This window comes from Procambarus clarkii, chromosome 32, assembly GCF_040958095.1.
Source record: "Procambarus clarkii isolate CNS0578487 chromosome 32, FALCON_Pclarkii_2.0, whole genome shotgun sequence".
In the NCBI taxonomy this organism is placed as follows: domain Eukaryota; kingdom Metazoa; phylum Arthropoda; class Malacostraca; order Decapoda; family Cambaridae; genus Procambarus; species Procambarus clarkii.
In genome coordinates, this window is record NC_091181.1 from 10695451 (window position 1) to 10715986 (window position 20536).

Sequence of the window (20536 nt, forward strand, 5' to 3'; positions counted from 1 at the left end):
CTGGCATAACTAGTATGCTTTAACCCACTACGCCATCAGACCTTACAAAAGAAGTAGATAGTTCGAGATATATATATCTCAAACATCTCTACCTCCCGAAGGCACCAGATGAGTGAGGGGTCAGTCTGCAATTTTCGTGGTTTATGCAAGTATAGGCTTATAAGCTGGACACGAGTTCTCTCACATTGACAGTGGCTTGACGAAAATTGCAGACTGACCCCTCACTCATCTGGTGCCTTCGGGAGGTAGAGATGTTTGAGATATATATATCTCGAACTATCTACTTCTTTTGTAAGGTCTGATGGCGTAGTGGGTTAAAGCATACTAGTTATGCCAGCTACTGGAAGGTAGTTGTGCTTTCTGGGTTCGAGTCCCACTGGTGGGTGTTGTCCAAAGATTGTTTATCTTCACTTGTGGTTTATGCAAGTATAGGCTTATAAGCTGGACACGAGTTCTCTCACATTGACAGTGGCTTGACGAAAATTGCAGACTGACCCCTCACTCATCTGGTGCCTTCGGGAGGTAGAGATGTTTGAGATATATATATCTCGAACTATCTACTTCTTTTGTAAGGTCTGATGGCGTAGTGGGTTAAAGCATACTAGTTATGCCAGCTACTGGAAGGTAGTTGTGCTTTCTGGGTTCGAGTCCCACTGGTGGGTGTTGTCCAAAGATTGTTTATCTTCACTTGTGGTTTATGCAAGTATAGGCTTATAAGCTGGACACGAGTTCTCTCACATTGACAGTGGCTTGACGAAAATTGCAGACTGACCCCTCACTCATCTGGTGCCTTCGGGAGGTAGAGATGTTTGAGATATATATATCTCGAACTATCTACTTCTTTTGTAAGGTCTGATGGCGTAGTGGGTTAAAGCATACTAGTTATGCCAGCTACTGGAAGGTAGTTGTGCTTTCTGGGTTCGAGTCCCACTGGTGGGTGTTGTCCAAAGATTGTTTATCTTCACTTGTGGTTTATGCAAGTATAGGCTTATAAGCTGGACACGAGTTCTCTCACATTGACAGTGGCTTGACGAAAATTGCAGACTGACCCCTCACTCATCTGGTGCCTTCGGGAGGTAGAGATGTTTGAGATATATATATCTCGAACTATCTACTTCTTTTGTAAGGTCTGATGGCGTAGTGGGTTAAAGCATACTAGTTATGCCAGCTACTGGAAGGTAGTTGTGCTTTCTGGGTTCGAGTCCCACTGGTGGGTGTTGTCCAAAGATTGTTTATCTTCACTTGTGGTTTATGCAAGTATAGGCTTATAAGCTGGACACGAGTTCTCTCACATTGACAGTGGCTTGACGAAAATTGCAGACTGACCCCTCACTCATCTGGTGCCTTCGGGAGGTAGAGATGTTTGAGATATATATATCTCGAACTATCTACTTCTTTTGTAAGGTCTGATGGCGTAGTGGGTTAAAGCATACTAGTTATGCCAGCTACTGGAAGGTAGTTGTGCTTTCTGGGTTCGAGTCCCACTGGTGGGTGTTGTCCAAAGATTGTTTATCTTCACTTGTGGTTTATGCAAGTATAGGCTTATAAGCTGGACACGAGTTCTCTCACATTGACAGTGGCTTGACGAAAATTGCAGACTGACCCCTCACTCATCTGGTGCCTTCGGGAGGTAGAGATGTTTGAGATATATATATCTCGAACTATCTACTTCTTTTGTAAGGTCTGATGGCGTAGTGGGTTAAAGCATACTAGTTATGCCAGCTACTGGAAGGTAGTTGTGCTTTCTGGGTTCGAGTCCCACTGGTGGGTGTTGTCCAAAGATTGTTTATCTTCACTTGTGGTTTATGCAAGTATAGGCTTATATATATATATATATATATATATATATATATATATATATATATATATATATATATATATATATATATATATATATATATATATATATATATATATATATACATCCAAGAACAGCTGTTCACAGTAGATGTGAACAGCTTGGTTATTGAAGGCGCAGCCTTGGACCCGCAGCCACAGTCTCTTCGCTGAGAGCTTTCGGCGGTTATCATAAATATTTCATTATTTTTCTGTAACTCTTATAAAAAAAATGTCATCTATAGACCGGTTATGTCCAATGGGACATTGTTTTGGAGGCAATGTGTCACCAATCCTGACGTGTCTTGCTCTGGTCGTCCTTGTTTACGTGTATTCTCAAGTATACATCTTGTATGATGGTATACATCCTGTACAAGGGTATACATCCTGTATGATGATAGGATGGGTCATCACTCGCTTAATGGAATGGACAATTCCCGCATTATTGATATCGTATTTTTTTAAGTGGTTTATTGAGAACTTTGTTATTATTAGATAACAATCTCCTCTATTATATTTATGAACAATGTTTAACTGTTTTTTTCCAGAATTATGAGGTTCATTTGCATCTTTAATTCCCCTAGAGATCCACTCACTATACTAATTCCCACTACAGCGACGTTTCTTTGTGAGTTGCTCTAAAAAACGTGAATGTTATTATCATGTTTCCCTTCCGTTCTTTTCCTCCTGCGAGGTGAGTCTTACTTCTGTGATCCTTTTCCTGTAGGTCATTCCTCTCGACGGAATGACAAGCCCCTCTTACTCTAATTTGATATCCCAGGTCTGCATGTAATGGAATAAGGCTGAGATATGTTGTGTACAGAATATTAAAGGCTTCCTTCTCAAGGTTTCAGAAGGTTACCTGGACATTCACCAGTTCTTCAGCATATGCTGTTACTGTTTATCTGTTGATATACGCCTCTCATCAAATTCGTTGTTATGTCAAACCTCAGTATTTTCACCATACATGGTGAGTGTTCATGGTACTTATCGTCCATGTGTGTTTATATATGAATGTGTAAATTTATTTGTTTGTTAGTGATTGTGTGAGTTTGTACAAGTAATTGCTATCGTCCTCTGTCATAATCCTTCTCATAATTTCCGGAACAGCAAACATTGAGAGGAACGAGTCAGTTCCCTTTGGAAGACTATGATGATGCCAACACAGTTGCTGGAATGAGGAGGGACGATATCGACGCCATATAGGGAAGTGCACCACAACTCCAAGGCTATTAGGTGTAACGGGGACAAAGCCATTTCATTGCCGGAGAAGTGGAAAGTTCAGTGCCATCTGTGAAAGCTCTTGTTCGCTCCCCAGTTAGGAGATGGGGTCGATGATAAGGACCTTTGGTAAGTGAAGTAACGATATCAACGCCATCTAGATTGTGCACCCAATTATATTTTCAGTACTACAGATAAATGCTGACATCCTATGTTCTCCGTGTATACTTTCAGTCTGGATAGTGACTGATATGTCTACGGAGGTAGACATATCATCACCTGCTTCACCTCATCTCCAGCACCTCATCACCTCATCACCTGCTTCGGAGGTGATGAGGTGATGACTTACCACTGTTGCGTTCTGGAAGTCAGTTAACCTTGGGCAGTCCAGAACTTTTGACTTGTTCCTGCAAGGACAAGTGGCCGCCGTCTGTAGTAGACAGTGTGTGTTAGCTGTTGTACTTGTGTAATGTTGTGTGGGACGGTGTACCCGGGATTTGGCACAGAGGTGTTACAAGACGACAGTACTGGCTGTCTGCTGAGAAGTTATTTCTAGGTTGTAATCAGACTTCTGACAGGGTTTTGGTACAACATCCTGGAAGTTTTACTTGTGACGGTGTGGGACTGGTCCATGTTGAGTAAGATGAACTCGCCGGTGATGACCACCGGACGTGGATGATGTGTACTTCAATACAGTGGTCTCACCGGGATTTGAAGAACACTGCAGAAATTTTAAGTGTTGGGTGCGAAAGTGACACTGGGTACTTATGTGTAGTTATATAAAAGAGATTATATCGGTGAAGGTGTTATTTAGTCTTGTTTACCCCCTTTATATTTCACGATTACTTGCTATCGCCAATATTTGATAACTTACCATTGACTTGGGTTAGGATCATAGAATAAGAGCCTCTAAAGCCCATTAAGCAGAAAGAACCCAGTTACTGGCTGAATCAGGCCGTAACAAAGATCATTTACATATTTCCGAGATAGAATGGGCCAGGGATTGAACCCTGTGAGACTCCACTGGTGACATCTCGCCACTTTGATATCTACCTCATGACAGTGACTCACTGTCTCCTTTTGCTTCGGTACTCTTTCATCCCTTGGAGTACCTTCCTTATTATTGCTGCCTGCATCTCCAACTTATGCAACAGTCTGTTATCGGGTACTGTGTCAAAGATTTAATGGCAATCCAACAGCATGCAGTCTGTCTGCCCTTCTCTTTTTTGTCACCTGGTCATAGAATTAAAATGATCTTGTGAGGCAAGACTTGCCATCCCTGAACCTGTGCTGGTGATGTGTTACAAAGTTCGTACTCTTAGATGTTCTTCTGGTTTATTTTTAACAATCGTCTCCATCACCTTGCATAGACTACAATTTACAGACGGGTGAGTGAGTATTTGTGTGTACTCACCGAAATGTGCTGGTAAGGTCGAGCTAGATTAATGGGCCCACCTTCTGAACGTTCTTAGATTAATGAAACGACTCATTTTTTCTGACTTTTATGACATTTACATTTAAAATTTGAATTTAATTAGCTTCAACGATGTCTAACCTAACCTATTCCATTTATTGATACCACTAACACTGAAAAAGTTCTTCTGGCTATCTTTTGAACTCATTTCGGTCATTTGTTTCCATGTATGACCTTTCGTGTTGCTGTTCCTGACTGAACAGCAGTGATTTTCTTCACTGTCAAATTCCCCCTAAGAATTTTATAATTTGTTATCATACCCTTTATCTCTCCTTTCCTGAGTGTAGAAAGATCTAGTTCTTACAATCCTTTCTTATAGCTCAATCCTTTCAGCTCAGGAACGAGTCTCTTTGCATATATTTGTACTCTTTCTAGATTTACCTTGCCCTTTTCCAGGAAAATGTTCCATGCTGGGTGTTACGAACCTTTTCTCCTTTGGTGAGGTTCTAATGGAAACAATCTTTGTAACAAGTTATCTCTAGGAGGGAAAAGTTATGTGGGATTAAAAAAGAGTACTTTCCTTAAAGAAACCGATAATTTTGTGAGTATAAGTACAGATACCACACCTGTGACCGGTAAAAACATGCTTTTTCAGAAAAGCAGCGCCATTTGTTGTATGTAAGAGCAACACACGCTATACTAAATATGTTATGATTCCATTTCAATGTTTCCGATTTCATTGATAAATTGAATTTTCATTGATTTCAATTTATTTTCATTTTGATTTAATTTTTTTGAGTGACATTGCGTTGAAATTGAGCTGTGTTGTATACCATGCCGTTCATTCTGTGAGTGTAGTTTATTTTTTAATTTTTCATTGTTTTTCGTTTCGTTTTTTAACTTTTGTCATATATTTCAGTGATCAGATCATTTAATGTTCCAAATTCTCTGATGGGAACATCAGATCATTTGGGAATGCATCGGAAGAGTGAGTTGGGAATGGTGAGAAGGACGATGGAACGGGAATGGTGGATAGTGGGGAGGACGAAGGGACTGTGGAATGAAGAATGGTAAGGAGGACAAGGGGACAGGGGAGTGGGAGATGGAGGGGAGGACAAAGGGACGGGGTAAGGAGGGGAATGGTTGGGAGGACGAGAGGATGGGTGAGGGGGGAACGGTGGGGAGGACTGGGAGACAGGGGAAGGTTGCTGTGGCTCAGCAATGCACATGTGTTGCTGAGCCACTGCAACGTGTGGCGGGTACAGCTAGTATATAATATAATATATATATATATATATATATATATATATATATATATTATTAAATATGACCGAAAAAAGTAAGATTAATAATTCTAACACGAATTTTCTCAATCTTTCGTACATTTCTTTTCACTGTTGGTGGTAATTCAAAAATATATTCTCCAAAATTCATTTCTATTTCTAGTCTGACGCGACACTTGAGCGCGTTTCATAAAACTTATTACATTTTCAAAGACTTTAGTTTACACATACACAACTGAATAGAACTTACACATCTCCGATTTGTTTATATCTACATTTGAGTGAGGTGGATGGGGTGAGGTGGTATTAATAGGGTATTAATTTCATCAACACAAGACAGAACTCCGGTCTGAGTGAAATCCGGATTCCACCTGCCAAAGATCATTGGGGAATATAAACCTGGATATGCGTATGGAAATGTCAAGACACACAAGCCTGGAAACCCACTTCGGCCAATCATTAGCCAGATACCCACACCCACGTACAGACTGGCAAAGCGACTCAACGGCCTGCTGACTCCTTATGTCCCTTGCGCCTTCAGCCTGAAGTCTCCAAAAGAATTTGTTGACTTACTGCGGGGCACACGGGCCACAGGGATAAGAGCCTCATTGGACGTAGAATCACTGTTCACCAGCCGGTCGGCCGAGCGGACAGCACACTAGACTTGTGATCCTGTGGTCCTGGGTTCGATCCCAGGCGCCGGCGAGAAACAATGGGCAGAGTTTCTTTCACCCTATGTCCCTGTTACCTAGCAGTAAAATAGGTACCTGGGTGTTAGTCAGCTGTCACGGGCTGCTTCCTGGGGGTGGAGGCCTGGTCGAAGACCGGGCCGCGGGGACACTAAAAGCCCCGAAATCATCTCTAGATAACCTCTAGATAACCAACATACCTGTGGACGAGACAATCGGGATGATAGCCGACAGAGTGTATCGTGATCCAGCCTGTACTCCTCTTGACATACCAGAAAATATTCTAAGGAAACTACTCCAAGCTTGTACTAAAGAGGCACCCTTCTTGAGCCCGGATGGGCACATGTATAAGCAAGTAGATGGGGTCGCCATGGGTTCTCCCCTAGGTGTCCTGTTTGCAAACTTCTATATGGGTACCATCGAGCAAAAAGTCTTAGTCGACATGAACTTGAAACCGGCCATATACTGCAGGTATGTTGACGACATTTTTACACAGGTACCTGATGTCAGACATCTGCAGGAGCTGAAGGAGGCGTTTGAGCAGAGTTCCGTGCTGCGTTTCACTTACGAGATGGAAAAGGATGGGAAGCTGCCCTTTCTAGATGTACCAGTCTTGGAAAAGAGCGGAGGTTTCCACACTGCAGTCTACACTAAGGAAACGAACATAGGAATGTGCCTAAATGCCAACAGCGACTACCCAGACAGGTACAAGAGGAGTGTTGTTAATGCATATGTCGACCGTGCTCTCAGCCACAGCTCAGAATAGAAGCAAGTCGACGAAGAACTCTGTAGGGTAAGGCAGGTCCTAGTCAACAACGGCTTCTCCAATGGTTTCGTCGAAGACATCATAAGAAGGAAAGTGAAACGCCATGCAACCTCTGAAGAGAAAACTAACACAACACCTATACCCCCTATTAGACTATTTTACAGGAATTTCTTTTCCACAGCTCATAAAACGGAGGAAAGGGTCCTGAAAGATATTGTTAATAGAAACGTTATCCCTACAGACAAAAATCAGAGGATACAACTGACGATTTACTATAAAACCAGAAAAACGGCCAGCCTACTCATGAGAAAATATCCAGACACAAAGCAGAATGCTTTAAAAGAGACCAACGTCGTCTATGCCTTCAAATGCCCTCTTGGGAATTGTAAGCTCCAAAAAACCCAGTATATAGGCAAGACAACAACATCTCTTTCTAGGCGTTTAACGATGCATAAGCAATAGGGCTCCATTAAGGAACATATAATCTCTTCCCACAACCAAACCATCGCCAGAGAAATCCTAGTAAACAACACAGAAATCATCGATAGATACAGCGATAGCAGACGGCTTGACGTTTGCGAGGCACTACACATTAAAAAGTCAACACCAGCAATCAACAGCCAACTAAGGCACAACTATATTCTACCCACCTCAAGACTCCGCTCCAATATAGAAGCATCAAGAAATATGGACCAATAGGCTTTCTACAATCACTTCCATTCAATACCCATTGTTTCGTGTTCTGTCTTGTGTTGATGAAATTAATACTCTATTAATACCACCTCACCCCATCCACCTTACTCAAATGTAGATATAAACAAATCGGAGATGTGTAAGTTCTATTCAGTTGTGTATGTGTAAACTAAAGTCTTTGAAAATGTAATAAGTTTTACGAAACGCGCTCAAGTGTCGCGTCAGACTTGAAATAAAAATGAATTTTGGAGAATTGATTCTTGAATTACCACCAACAGTGAAAAGAAATGTACGAAAGATCGAGAAAATTCGTGTTAGAATTATTAATCTTACTTTTTCGGTCATATTTAATAATATATGTCTACAGGAAAGACTGCTACCAAAATATACTAATATATATATATATATATATATATATATATATATATATATATATATATATATATATATATATATATATATATATATATAATATATATATAATATATATATATTATATGAGTTTTCAGTTGCATATGTCCTGGGGACCATTCAGGCTTGTTCGCATTTGTGTTCCTCACGTGTGCCCCAAAGAATGAGGTGATTTGGTAAAATGCTATGCCCAAGATAACTATCCGAGTGCCGGCGGTGGGGTGGTTCATATAGCCTCGGCTATCACCTCATTATGTCCGGTCGTGATGGTCAAGTGGATTAAGGCGTCTTGTACATACCAGTTGCGTTGCTTCTGGGAGTATGGGTTCGAGTCACTTCTGGGGTGTGAGTTTTCAGTTGCATATGTCCTGGGGACCATTCAGGCTTGTTCGCATTTGTGTTCCTCACGTGTGCCCCAAAGAATGAGGTGATTTGGTAAAATGCTATGCCCAAGATAACTATCCGAGTGCCGGCGGTGGGGTGGTTCATATAGCCTCGGCTATCACCTCATTATGTCCGGTCGTGATGGTCAAGTAGATTAAGGCGTCTTGTACATACCAGTTGCGTTGCTTCTGGGAGTATGGGTTCGAGTCACTTCTGGGGTGTGAGTTTTCAGTTGCATATGTCCTGGGGACCATTCAGGCTTGTTCGCATTTGTGTTCCTCACGTGTGCCCCAAAGAATGAGGTGATTTGGTAAAATGCTATGCCCAAGATAACTATCCGAGTGCCGGCGGTGGGGTGGTTCATATAGCCTCGGCTATCACCTCATTATGTCCGGTCGTGATGGTCAAGTGGATTAAGGCGTCTTGTACATACCAGTTGCGTTGCTTCTGGGAGTATGGGTTCGAGTCACTTCTGGGGTGTGAGTTTTCAGTTGCATATGTCCTGGGGACCATTCAGGCTTGTTCGCATATATATATATATATATATATATATATATATATATATATATATATATATATATATATATATATATATATATATATATATATGTCGTACCTAGTAGCCAGAACTCACTTCTCAGCCTACTATGCAAGGCCCAATTTGCCTAATAAACCAAGTTTTCATGAATTAATTGTTTTTCGACTACCTAACCTACCTAACCTAACCTAACCTAGCTTTTTCGGCTACCTAACCGAACCTAACCTATAAAGATAGATTAGGTTAGGTTAGGTAGGGTTGGTTAGGTTCGGTCATATATCTACGTTAATTTTAACTCCAATAAAAAAAATTGGCCTCATACATAATGAAATGGGTAGCTTTATCATTTCATAAGAAAAAAAATAGAGAAAATATATTAATTCAGGAAAACTTGGCTTATTAGGCAAATCGGGCCTTGCATAGTAGGCCGAGAAGTGCGTTCTGGCTACTAGGTACGACATATATATATATATATATATATATATATATATATATATATATATATATATATATATATATATATATATATATATATATATATATATGTCGTACCTAGTAGCCAGAACGCACGTCTCGGCCTACTATGCAATGCCCGATTTGCCTAATAGGCCGAGTGAATTTCTTTATTTCCAATAAAAAATTTCCCAATAGTTTATTTTAATTATTATTATTATTTTATATTAAGACCATAATTTATTGACTTAGTTGTGTTAGTTTAAATTAGGTTAAGGTAGGTTAGGCTAGGTTAGGTAGGGTTGGTTAGGTTCGGTCATATATCTATGTTAGTTTTAACTCAAATTTAAACAAAATTACTTATATATAATGAAATGGACAGATTTATCATTTCATAAGAAAAAAAATAGAAAATTATATAAATTCAGGAAAACTTGGCTTATTAGGCAAATCGGGCCCTGCATAGTAGGCCGAGTACGACGTTCTGGCTACTAGGTACAACATATATATATATATATATATATATATATAAATATATATATATATATATATATATATATATATATATATATATATATATATATATATATATATGTCGTACCTAGTAGCCAGAACGCACGTCTCGGCCTACTATGCAAGGCCCGATTTGCCTAATAAGCCAAGTTCTCCTAAATTTATATATTTTTTTAATTTTTATCTTATGAAATTATAAAACAATCCATTTCATTATGTATTAGTTCATTTTTTTTAATTTGAGTTAAAACTCATGTAGATATATGACTTAACCTAACCAACCCTACCTAACCTAACCTAACCTATCGTAAACTAACATAAATAAGTCAATAATTTATATGGTGACACTGTGGCAGCTGTGCATAGAGTGTGGTGACACTGTGGCAGCTGTGTATAGAGTAGTGACACTGTGGCAGCTGTGTAGAGTGTGTGGTGACACTGTAGCAGCTGTGTATAGAGTGTGGTGACACTGTGGCAGCTGTGTAGAGAGTAGTGACACTGTGGCAGCTGTGTAGAGAGTGTGGTGACACTGTGGCAGCTGTGTATAGAGTGTGGTGACACTGTGGCAGCTGTGTATAGAGTGTGGTGACACTGTGGCAGCTGTGTATAGAGTGTGGTGACACTGTGGCAGCTGTGTAGAGAGTAGTGACACTGTGGCAGCTGTGTATAGAGTGTGGTGACACTGTGGCAGCTGTGTATAGAGTGTGGTGACACTGTGGCAGCTGTGTATAGAGTGTGGTGACACTGTGGCAGCTGTGTAGAGTGTGTGGTGACACTGTGACAGCTGTGTAGAGAGTGTGGTGACACTGTGGCAGCTGTGTAGAGTGTGTGGTGACACTGTGGCAGCTGTGTAGAGAGTGTGGTGACACTGTGGCAGCTGTGTAGAGTGTGTTGTGACACTGGTAGCGGTGTAGAGTGTGTGGTGACACTGTGGTAGCGGTGTAGAGAGTGTGGTGACACTGTGGCAGCTGTGTAGAGAGTGTTGTGACACTGTGGCAGCTGTGTAGAGTGTGTTGTGACACTGTGGTAGCGGTGTAGAGTGTGTGGTGACACTGTGGTAGCGGTGTAGAGTGTGTGGTGACACTGTGGTAGCGGTGTAGAGAGTGTTGTGACACTGTGGTAGCGGTGTAGAGAGTGTTGTGACACTGTGGTAGCGGTGTAGAGAGTGTTGTGACACTGTGGTAGCGGTGTAGAGAGTGTTGTGACACTGTGGTAGCGGTGTAGAGTGTGTTGTGACACTGTGGCAGCTGTGTAGAGAGTGTTGTGACACTGTGGCAGCTGTGTAGAGTGTGTTGTGACACTGTGGTAGCGGTGTAGAGTGTGTGGTGACACTGTGGTAGCGGTGTAGAGAGTGTGGTGACACTGTGGCAGCTGTGTAGAGAGTGTTGTGACACTGTGGCAGCTGTGTAGAGTGTGTTGTGACACTGTGGTAGCGGTGTAGAGTGTGTGGTGACACTGTGGTAGCGGTGTAGAGAGAGTTGTGACACTGTGGTAGCGGTGTAGAGAGTGTTGTGACACTGTGGTAGCGGTGTAGAGAGTGTTGTGACACTGTGGTAGCGGTGTAGAGAGTGCTGTGACACTGTGGTAGCGGTGTAGAGAGTGTTGTGACTCTGGTAGCGGTGTAGAGAGTGTTGTGACACTGTGGTAGCGGTGTAGAGAGTGTTGTGACACTGTGGTAGCGGTGTAGAGTGTGTTGTGACACTGTGGTAGCGGTGTAGAGAGTGTTGTGACACTGTGGTAGCGGTGTAGAGAGTGTGGTGACACTGTGGTAGCGGTGTAGAGAGTGTGGTGACACTGTGGTAGCGGTGTAGAGAGTGTGGCGACACTGTGGTAGCGGTGTAGAGTGTGTGGTGACACTATGGTAGCGATGTAGAGAGTGTGGCGACACTGTGGTAGCGGTGTAAAGAGTGTTGTGACACTGTGGTAGCGGTGTGGAGAGTGTTGTGACATTGGGGGATACGTAGTCAAGAGCGAGTCTCACCTTCGCCGTGTATAGCTTCCGGAGACCTCAGTTCTTCATGTTTTGGAAGGATACGTGGATCTGTGTGTGTTTATTATTTGTGTCTGCAGGATCGAGCTGTTCGCTCGTGGACCCCGCCTTGCTAACCAATCTCGCTTTCTTCTATTATATCTACTACCTGTATTTCTCTCTAACGCACACAAACACACATCCCCAGGAAGCAGCCCGTAACATCAGTGTAATTCCTAGATACCTATTTACTGCTAGGTGAACATGCTGAAAGAAAGTCAACTCATTTGTAACTGCCTCCGCCTGGAATCGAACCCGGTGTGTGTGTGTGTGTGTGTGTATTTGATATTTGTGTCTGCTGAATCTAAATATTAGCTCTTAGACCCCGCCTTTCTATCCAATCTACTTTTCCTCTGTATCTACTGCATATATTTGTCCCTAGTAGTAGTAGTAGTAGTAGGCATCCTTCAGTCTCGGAAGACTATGGAGTTGCGCCCTGACAGGGCGCAAAGCCTGGGTAGGTAGATATGGAGGAGAAGCTGTTACCCATGCAGCAGGTCCCCCCTCTCCACGTTGCTGAAATTATCCAATAGAAAGGCAAATGCCAATACACATGGTTCCAGCACCGTCGCAGGAGCTGCCACAACGAGGTCGACGTCAACAACGAACTGCCTTAGGGGACCAACTCCGGATTTTTCCTCGAGGTTCACTCCTGAAGCCTTTCCCAAAAAAGGGGTATGGCCGCAAGGCAGCGGAGGTTTAAACTCAGGGTTTTCCTTCCCTTAGTTGGGCTGCCTTCCCAGGCTATCGAGTCCCATCTACCCGGAGCAGCTGGTTTTAAGGCGCCAGAGGCACGCCCTCGCCCCTTCTCCTATCAGTAAAAGCAGTTCCGCTGGACATAAAAACTAAGCCACCCGTGCAGGCCAGGTGTTGGGCTTGGTTGTCAGAGGCTATTTGAGACGCATGCCGTATAGGAGCATTTTATAGGTCATGGGAGCTCGTCCCCCATTACCACCCCCTGGCTATGACAACCCCTTGGAACCACACTAACACACACACACAAAAACGAGGAACAAGCACAAACACACACGAGGAAAACAGCAGTGAAGGAAGAAGTGATGAAACTGAGAAAAGGGGAGAACAGATACACAGAGAACGACAAAGAGGTGTGTGAAGAACCCAACAACAGATTCCAGGAGATCTTCACAATAGAATAAGGAGAGGTCCCTGCACTAAATGAGGAGGCAAACCGAACAACCTTGGAGGATATTTACCTCACCAGTGATGAGGTCAAAAGGAATCTGTTGGAGCTGAATGTGTCAAAAGCTGTTGGGCCTGACAGAATCTCACCATGGATTCTAAAAGAAGGTGCAGAAGCATTAAGTGTGCCACTCTCTGTGGTGTTTAACAGGTCACTGGAAACGGAGGACCTTCCAGAAAGCTGGAAGACAGCTAATGTAGTCCCAATTTACAAAAAGGGTGACAGGCAAGAGGCACTGAACTACAGGCCAGTTTCCCTAACTTGTATACCATGCAAGGTGATGGAGAAGATGGTGAGGAAAAGGCTCGTAGAGCATCTGGAGGGAAACAGCTTTGTAATGCACCACCAGCATGGGTTCAGAGATGGTAAATCGTGCCTCACAGGCCTAATAGAATTCTATGACCAAGCAACACAAATTAGGCAGGAAGGAGAAGGGTGGGCTGACTGCATTTTCTTGGACTGTCAGAAAGCCTTTGACACAGTACCTCACAAAAGGCTGTTGCAAAAGTTGGAGCAGCAGGCAGGAGTAAAAGGTAAGGTGCTCCAGTGGATAAGGGAATATCTAAGCAATAGGAAACAGCGAGTAACGGTGAGAGGGGAGGCATCAGAGCGGCGAGATGTCACCAGCGGGGTTCCACAGGGCTCTGTTCTCGGACCCATCCTGTTTCTAGTATATGTAAACGACCTTTCAGAGGGTATAGACACATTCCTGTCAATGTTTGCTGATGACGCAAAAATTATGAGAAGAATCAAAACGGATGATGATAGACAGAGACTACAGGACGACCTGGACAAACTGGAGGAATGGTCTAAAAAATGGCTGCTAAAGTTCAACTCAGGAAAGTGTAAAGTAATGAAATCAAGCGAAGGGAGCAGAAGGCTGAACACAAGGTACCATCTGGGAGGTGAAATCCTACAAGAGTCAAATAGAGAGAAAGATCTGGGGGTCGATATCACCCCGAACCTGTCCCCAGAGGCCTACATCAAAAGGATATCATAAGCGGCAAATGCTAGACTGGCCAATATAAGAACTGCCTTTAGAAACTTGTGTAAGTAATCGTTCAGGACCCTGTATACCATTTATGTAAGACCAATCCTCGAGTATGCAGCTCCAGCCTGGAGTCCATACCTAGTTAAACACAAGACGAAGTTAGAGAAGAGTCAGAAGTATGCCACCAGACTGGTCCCGGAACTGAGAGGAATGAGTTACGAGGAAAGGCTAAGGGAGCTGATCCTCACAACCCTGGAAAACAGAGGAGTAAGGGGAGACATGATAACCACCTACAAAATTCTCAGGGGAATTGACAGGGTGGACAAAGACAAACTCTTTAGCACGGGTGGGACACGAACAAAGAGACACAGTTGGAAACTTAGTACCCAGATGAGCCACAGAGACGTTCGAAAGAATTTTTTCAGTGTCAGGGTAGTTAACCCTTGTATGGCGCCTGCCTATTTAGCATGTGTCACCCACAGGCGCCTACCAAAAAAAAGAAAATAATATTTTTCTTCTAAACCTGTTAATTTGTGTTCACTGATCATGGGAAAAATAATAAAAAAATCGTAAGTGGCATATATTGCCCGCTATAGGGCGGGGAAGTCTGACAAAAAACAGGCGCTGACTCAGCGTGCGTCCCAGGCGGTCTGTTGCTCGCCAGCTGTCAGTTCGGAGTTGAAACAAAGAGATAATTACCTAATTATTTCAATGTCTCTGATTGACTTTTCGTAGTTTTTTGCTGTAATATTATACAATAGTGTGTAGTGTGATGTATTTATATAATAAAAATGAGTGAATCATCACTACTCAAAAATATGATTTGCATATTGTTGATTCAATTATGTTCATCAAACAGTGAACAAATACTTTGTCGGTTATTACACTATATACACAGGTTATATATAAGTATCTGCATGTTTTGTTCACCATATCGAACCACTAAGTAGCTATTATGAGTCAAAAAGTAACGAGGAGTGACTGACACACACACCAGCCAGCCACTCGCTGCCACTCACTCCCTCAACACCTCACTCGCCCGCATTCTCCTCCCACAATACTATTTTTGCTTTTATTCACTATATACAGACGTTATATATAAGTATCTACATTCGTGTTCACCATAACGAACCACTAAGTTGGCATGCTGAGTGGCAGCCCACCACTGGCTGCCACTCCCTCCCTCCTTCACCTCACCTGACTTGCCACCATTCTCCTCCCACCATACTGTTTTTGCTTTTATATACAGACGTTATATATAAATATCTACATTTGTGTTCACCATAGCGAACCACTAAGCTGGTATGGTGAGTGCAGTCAATAAAAGGTGGCCACACACAGTCAGAAGACAACGCCACCACCCTCCCTCCCACAGCATTACTCCTCCCTCCATGGAGCACAGCGCTAAATATCACCACAATCCTGTTATTATCAGAACCCTGGTCAGTTTTATCACAGTCAGGGGTCTTCTGTTATAATATCATCGCTAAAAAATAGCAAGAACATGTATATTATGGCATTTTTAGGCGATGCTGTGGTCACAAGGTGAACAGCAGTGCTGTGAGCTGATGCTGCATGTGTCAGGCTTGGTAGCTCACTCGATACTGAGGCCCCTCACACCTGGGAATTTGGCCCACGATTTATTTTTTATATGGCGTCTGTTTACAAGAGCCCTGATGAAGGTGTGGTGACCCCGTGTATCCGCGGGCCGTTTAAATCTTGCACGGTACTCCAAAGCATCATATGATGCCATGCTCAATTTACTGCAAGTCACTCAAAGCATCATACAATGTCTTGCGCAACTTAAGGATTAACAAATGGAATGCATTAAGTAGTGTTGTGGTGGAGGCAGACTCCATACACAGTTTCAAATGTTGATATGATAGAGCCCAATAGGCTCAGGAATATGTACACCAGTTGATTGACAGTTGAGAGGCGGGACCAAAGAGCCAGAGCTCAACCCCCGCAAACACAACTAGGTGAGTACAACTAGGTGAGTACACACACATCGGCGGCGTATTTGAGGCTGGCTAACATCAGAACTGCCTTCAGAAACTTGTGTAAGGAATCCATCAGAACCTTGTGAACCAGGAATGTACGGCCGATCATGGAGTATGCGGCCCCAGCATGGAGCCCGTACCTTGGCAAGCACAAGACGAAGCTGGAAAAAGTTCAGAGGTATGCCACTGTGCTAGTCCCAGAACTAAGAGGCATGAGTTACGAAAAAAGACTAAGTGAACAGCACCTCACGTCGCTGGAAGACAGAAGAGCTCGGGGAAACCTGATCACCACATACAAAATTCTCAGAGTAATTTACAGGGTAGACAAGGATAGATTATTTAACACGGGTGGTACACGCATTAGGGGACACAGGTGGAAGCTGAATACCCAAATGCTCGACACAGACATTAGAAAGAACTTTTTCTATGTCAGAGTAGTTAGTAAATGGAATACACTAGGAAGTGATGTGGTGGAGGCAGACTCCATACACAGTTTCAAATATACATATGATAGAGCTCGAGAAGCTCCGGAATCTGTTCACTAGTAGATTGACGGTTGAGAGGAGGGACCAAAGAGCCAAAATTCAACCCCTGCAAGCACTACTAGGTGTGTACAACTAGGTGAGTACACACATCCCCAGAAAGCAGATGTCTAACTCTCAGTTACCTATTTACTGCTAGGTGAACAGTGCATCAGGGTGAAAGAAACTCCGGTCATTTGTTTCTGCCTAAGCTGGGAATCGAACCTGGGCCCTTAGTGTGTGTGGGTGTGTGTATATGAATGTGTGTGTTTGTGTTCGTGTGCACTGAATATATATACACTATGTCACATATGCACATCATCTGACATTATGTATCCTGATCTCTCGTAACAACATTGGTCTTGGGGTCATCCATCTATAGTTGATGTGAAGTCGCTCAATATTTCAGCACCAACTGGTTGTTGAGGTACCTGGAGCAGCGTGTGGTGTGAGTGTGTCAACATTGTCACCAACTGGATGACTGTGTTGTCAACGTAACCCACTTGCAATGCATTCAGTATGGTCAATGATTGAGTATCACCAAAAATAGTGAGGCATTTCCTACAGTTTTACCAGATCATCAGTTGGAATATATGTTTGTGAGCACCGAGTATATATCTATCACTGATATATGATGTGTAAAGTGGTGCTCGCAGTAATGGGTATGTTCTAATTCTTGCTGTCGTTGTTTTTATTGTATTATCATAATGCTGGTGGTGTTGATAATGTAGCTAGTTGTGAGGGTAGTGGCCTTCCCAGTTGTGGTGGTTGTGGTGACAGGACAATTATTATGGTCGTGTTGTTAGTGTTGAACCCAAAGTTCATCGGAGGAAATTAGATATGAAAGCATGACTTTGTCATTAAAATATAAAAATAACGTAGTTTACAGAGAGCACACACACACGCACTTCTCGGCCTACTATGCAAGGCCCGGTTTGCCTAATAAGCCGAGTGATTTTCTTTACTTTCAATAAATTGTTTCCAATAAGTATATTTGAATTATTATTGTTATATTATATTAAGAACATAAATTATTTACTTAGTTGTGATATTTTAGGTTAGGTTAGGATAGGTTAGGTTAAGATAGGTTAGGTTAGGTTTGGTCATATATCTACGACAGTTTTAACTTAAATTTAATAAAAATTAACTCATACATAATGAAATGGATAGTTTTATCATTTCATAAGAAAAAAAATTGAAAAATATATAAATTCAGGAAAACTTGGCTTATTAGGCAAATCGGGCCTTGCATAGTAGGCCAAGTACTGTGTTCTGGCTACTAGGTACAACACACACACACACACACATATATACATATACATATATATATATATATATATATATATATATATATATATATATATATATATATATATATATGTCGTACCTAGTAGCCAGAACGCACTTCTCAGCCTACTATGCATGGCCCGATTTGCCTAATAAGCCAAGTTTTACTGAATTAATACATTTTCTTTATTTTTTTTCTTATGTAATGATAAAGCTACCCATTTCATTATGTATGAGGTCAATTTTTTATATTGGAGTTAAAATTAACGTAGATATATGACCAAACCTAACCAACCCTACCTAACCTAACCTAACCTATCTTTATAGGTTAGGTTAGGTTAGGTAGCCGAAAACGTTAGGTTAGGTTAGGTTAGGTAGGTTAGGTAGTCGAAAAAACATTAATTCATAAAAACTAGGCTTATTAGGCAAATCGGGCCTTGCATAGTAGGCTGAGAAGTGCGTTCTGGCTACTAGGTACGACATATATATATATATATATATATATATATATATATATATATATATATATATATATATATATATATATATATATATATGTCGTACCTAATAACCAGAATGCACTTTTCGGCCTACTATGCAAGGCCCGATTTGCCTAATAAGCCAAGTTTTTTCTGAATTAATATATTTTCTCCAATATTTTTCTTATGAAATGATAAAGCTACCCATTTCATTATGTATGACGTCAATTTTTTTTATTGGAGTTAAAATTAACGTAGATATATGACCGAACCTAACCAACCCTACCTAACCTAACCTAACCTCTCTTTATAGGTTAGGTTAGGTTAGGTTGCCGAAAAAGTTATGTTAGGTTAGGTTAAGTAGGTTAGGTAGTCGAAAAACAATTAATTCATGAAAACTTGGCTTACTAGGCAAATTGGGCCTTGCATAGTAGGCTGAGAAGTGCTTTCTGGCTACTAGGTTCTGGCTATATATATATATATATATATATATATATATATATATATATATATATATATATATATATATATATGTCGTACCTAGTAGCCAGAACGCACTTTTCCGCCTACTACGCATGGCCCGATTTGCCTAATAAACCTAGTTTTCCTGAATTAATATATTTTCTCTAATTTTTTTCTTATGAAATGATAAAGCTACCCATTTCATTATGTATGAGGTCAATTTTTTTTTATTGGAGTTAAAATTAACGTAGATATATGACCGAACCTAACCAACCCTACCTAACCTAACCTAACCTATCTTTATAGGTTAGGTTAGGTTAGGTAGCCCAAAAAGGTAGGTTAGGTTAGGCTAGGTAGGTTAGGTTGTCGAAAAACAATTAATTCATGAAAACTTGGCTTATTAGGCAAATCGGGCCTTGCATAGTAGGCTGAGAAGTGAGTTCTGGCTACTAGGTACGACATATATATATATATATATATATATATATATATCGTTCTGGCTATATATATATATATATATATATATATATATATATATATATATACATATACATATATATATATATATATATATATATATATATATATATATATATATATATATATATATATATATATATATATATATGCGGAAAATCCACAGAGAAATATGAAATGAGGTGAACGTTGTGGTGAAATGAGGTTCACCTCATTTCATATTTCTCTGTGGATTTTCCGCATAAAATGATCAGTGTTTTGTGATCGTCAATTGCATATATATATATATATATATATATATATATATATATATATATATATATATATATATATATATATATATATATATATATATATATATTGTCTGGGTTTCGCGTAAGTAACCGTACTTAATATCCTGGCAAGGTCGCCAATGTCGGGGTTAATCTAAATCTCGGACTTAATATCCTGGCAATAGTGCCAAAGTCGAGGTTACACTCCCTCTCACCAGTCACCACCAAGTACTAGTAGAGGTAACTGTTACTTACTGTAGCCCTGCGGGTCTTCACCCCATCCTCAAGGTGCCACTGTTCTCCTGGAGAGTCTCCCAGTCTACTTCCGGCCGGCCTTATAGCCTGAAGGCGAGTGGGAACACGATCACTTCTCTCTCGATCATGTGCCCGCCCCGACAAAGGCCCTACCGCTCACTAAAGGTTGCCAACTGGTGTTTCCCGTGTCCAGTAACACTCCAATGGTATTGTGGAATTGTGGTAGTAGTGGCAGAGAGCACACTAAATATCTAGTAACAGGCAGGTTTATATCTCAATCACTCTCTTTCTTTCAATGGACTCAATAATCTCAATAGCAACAAGTAATGGAGGGATAATACAAACACGAAGGTGGTTTTGT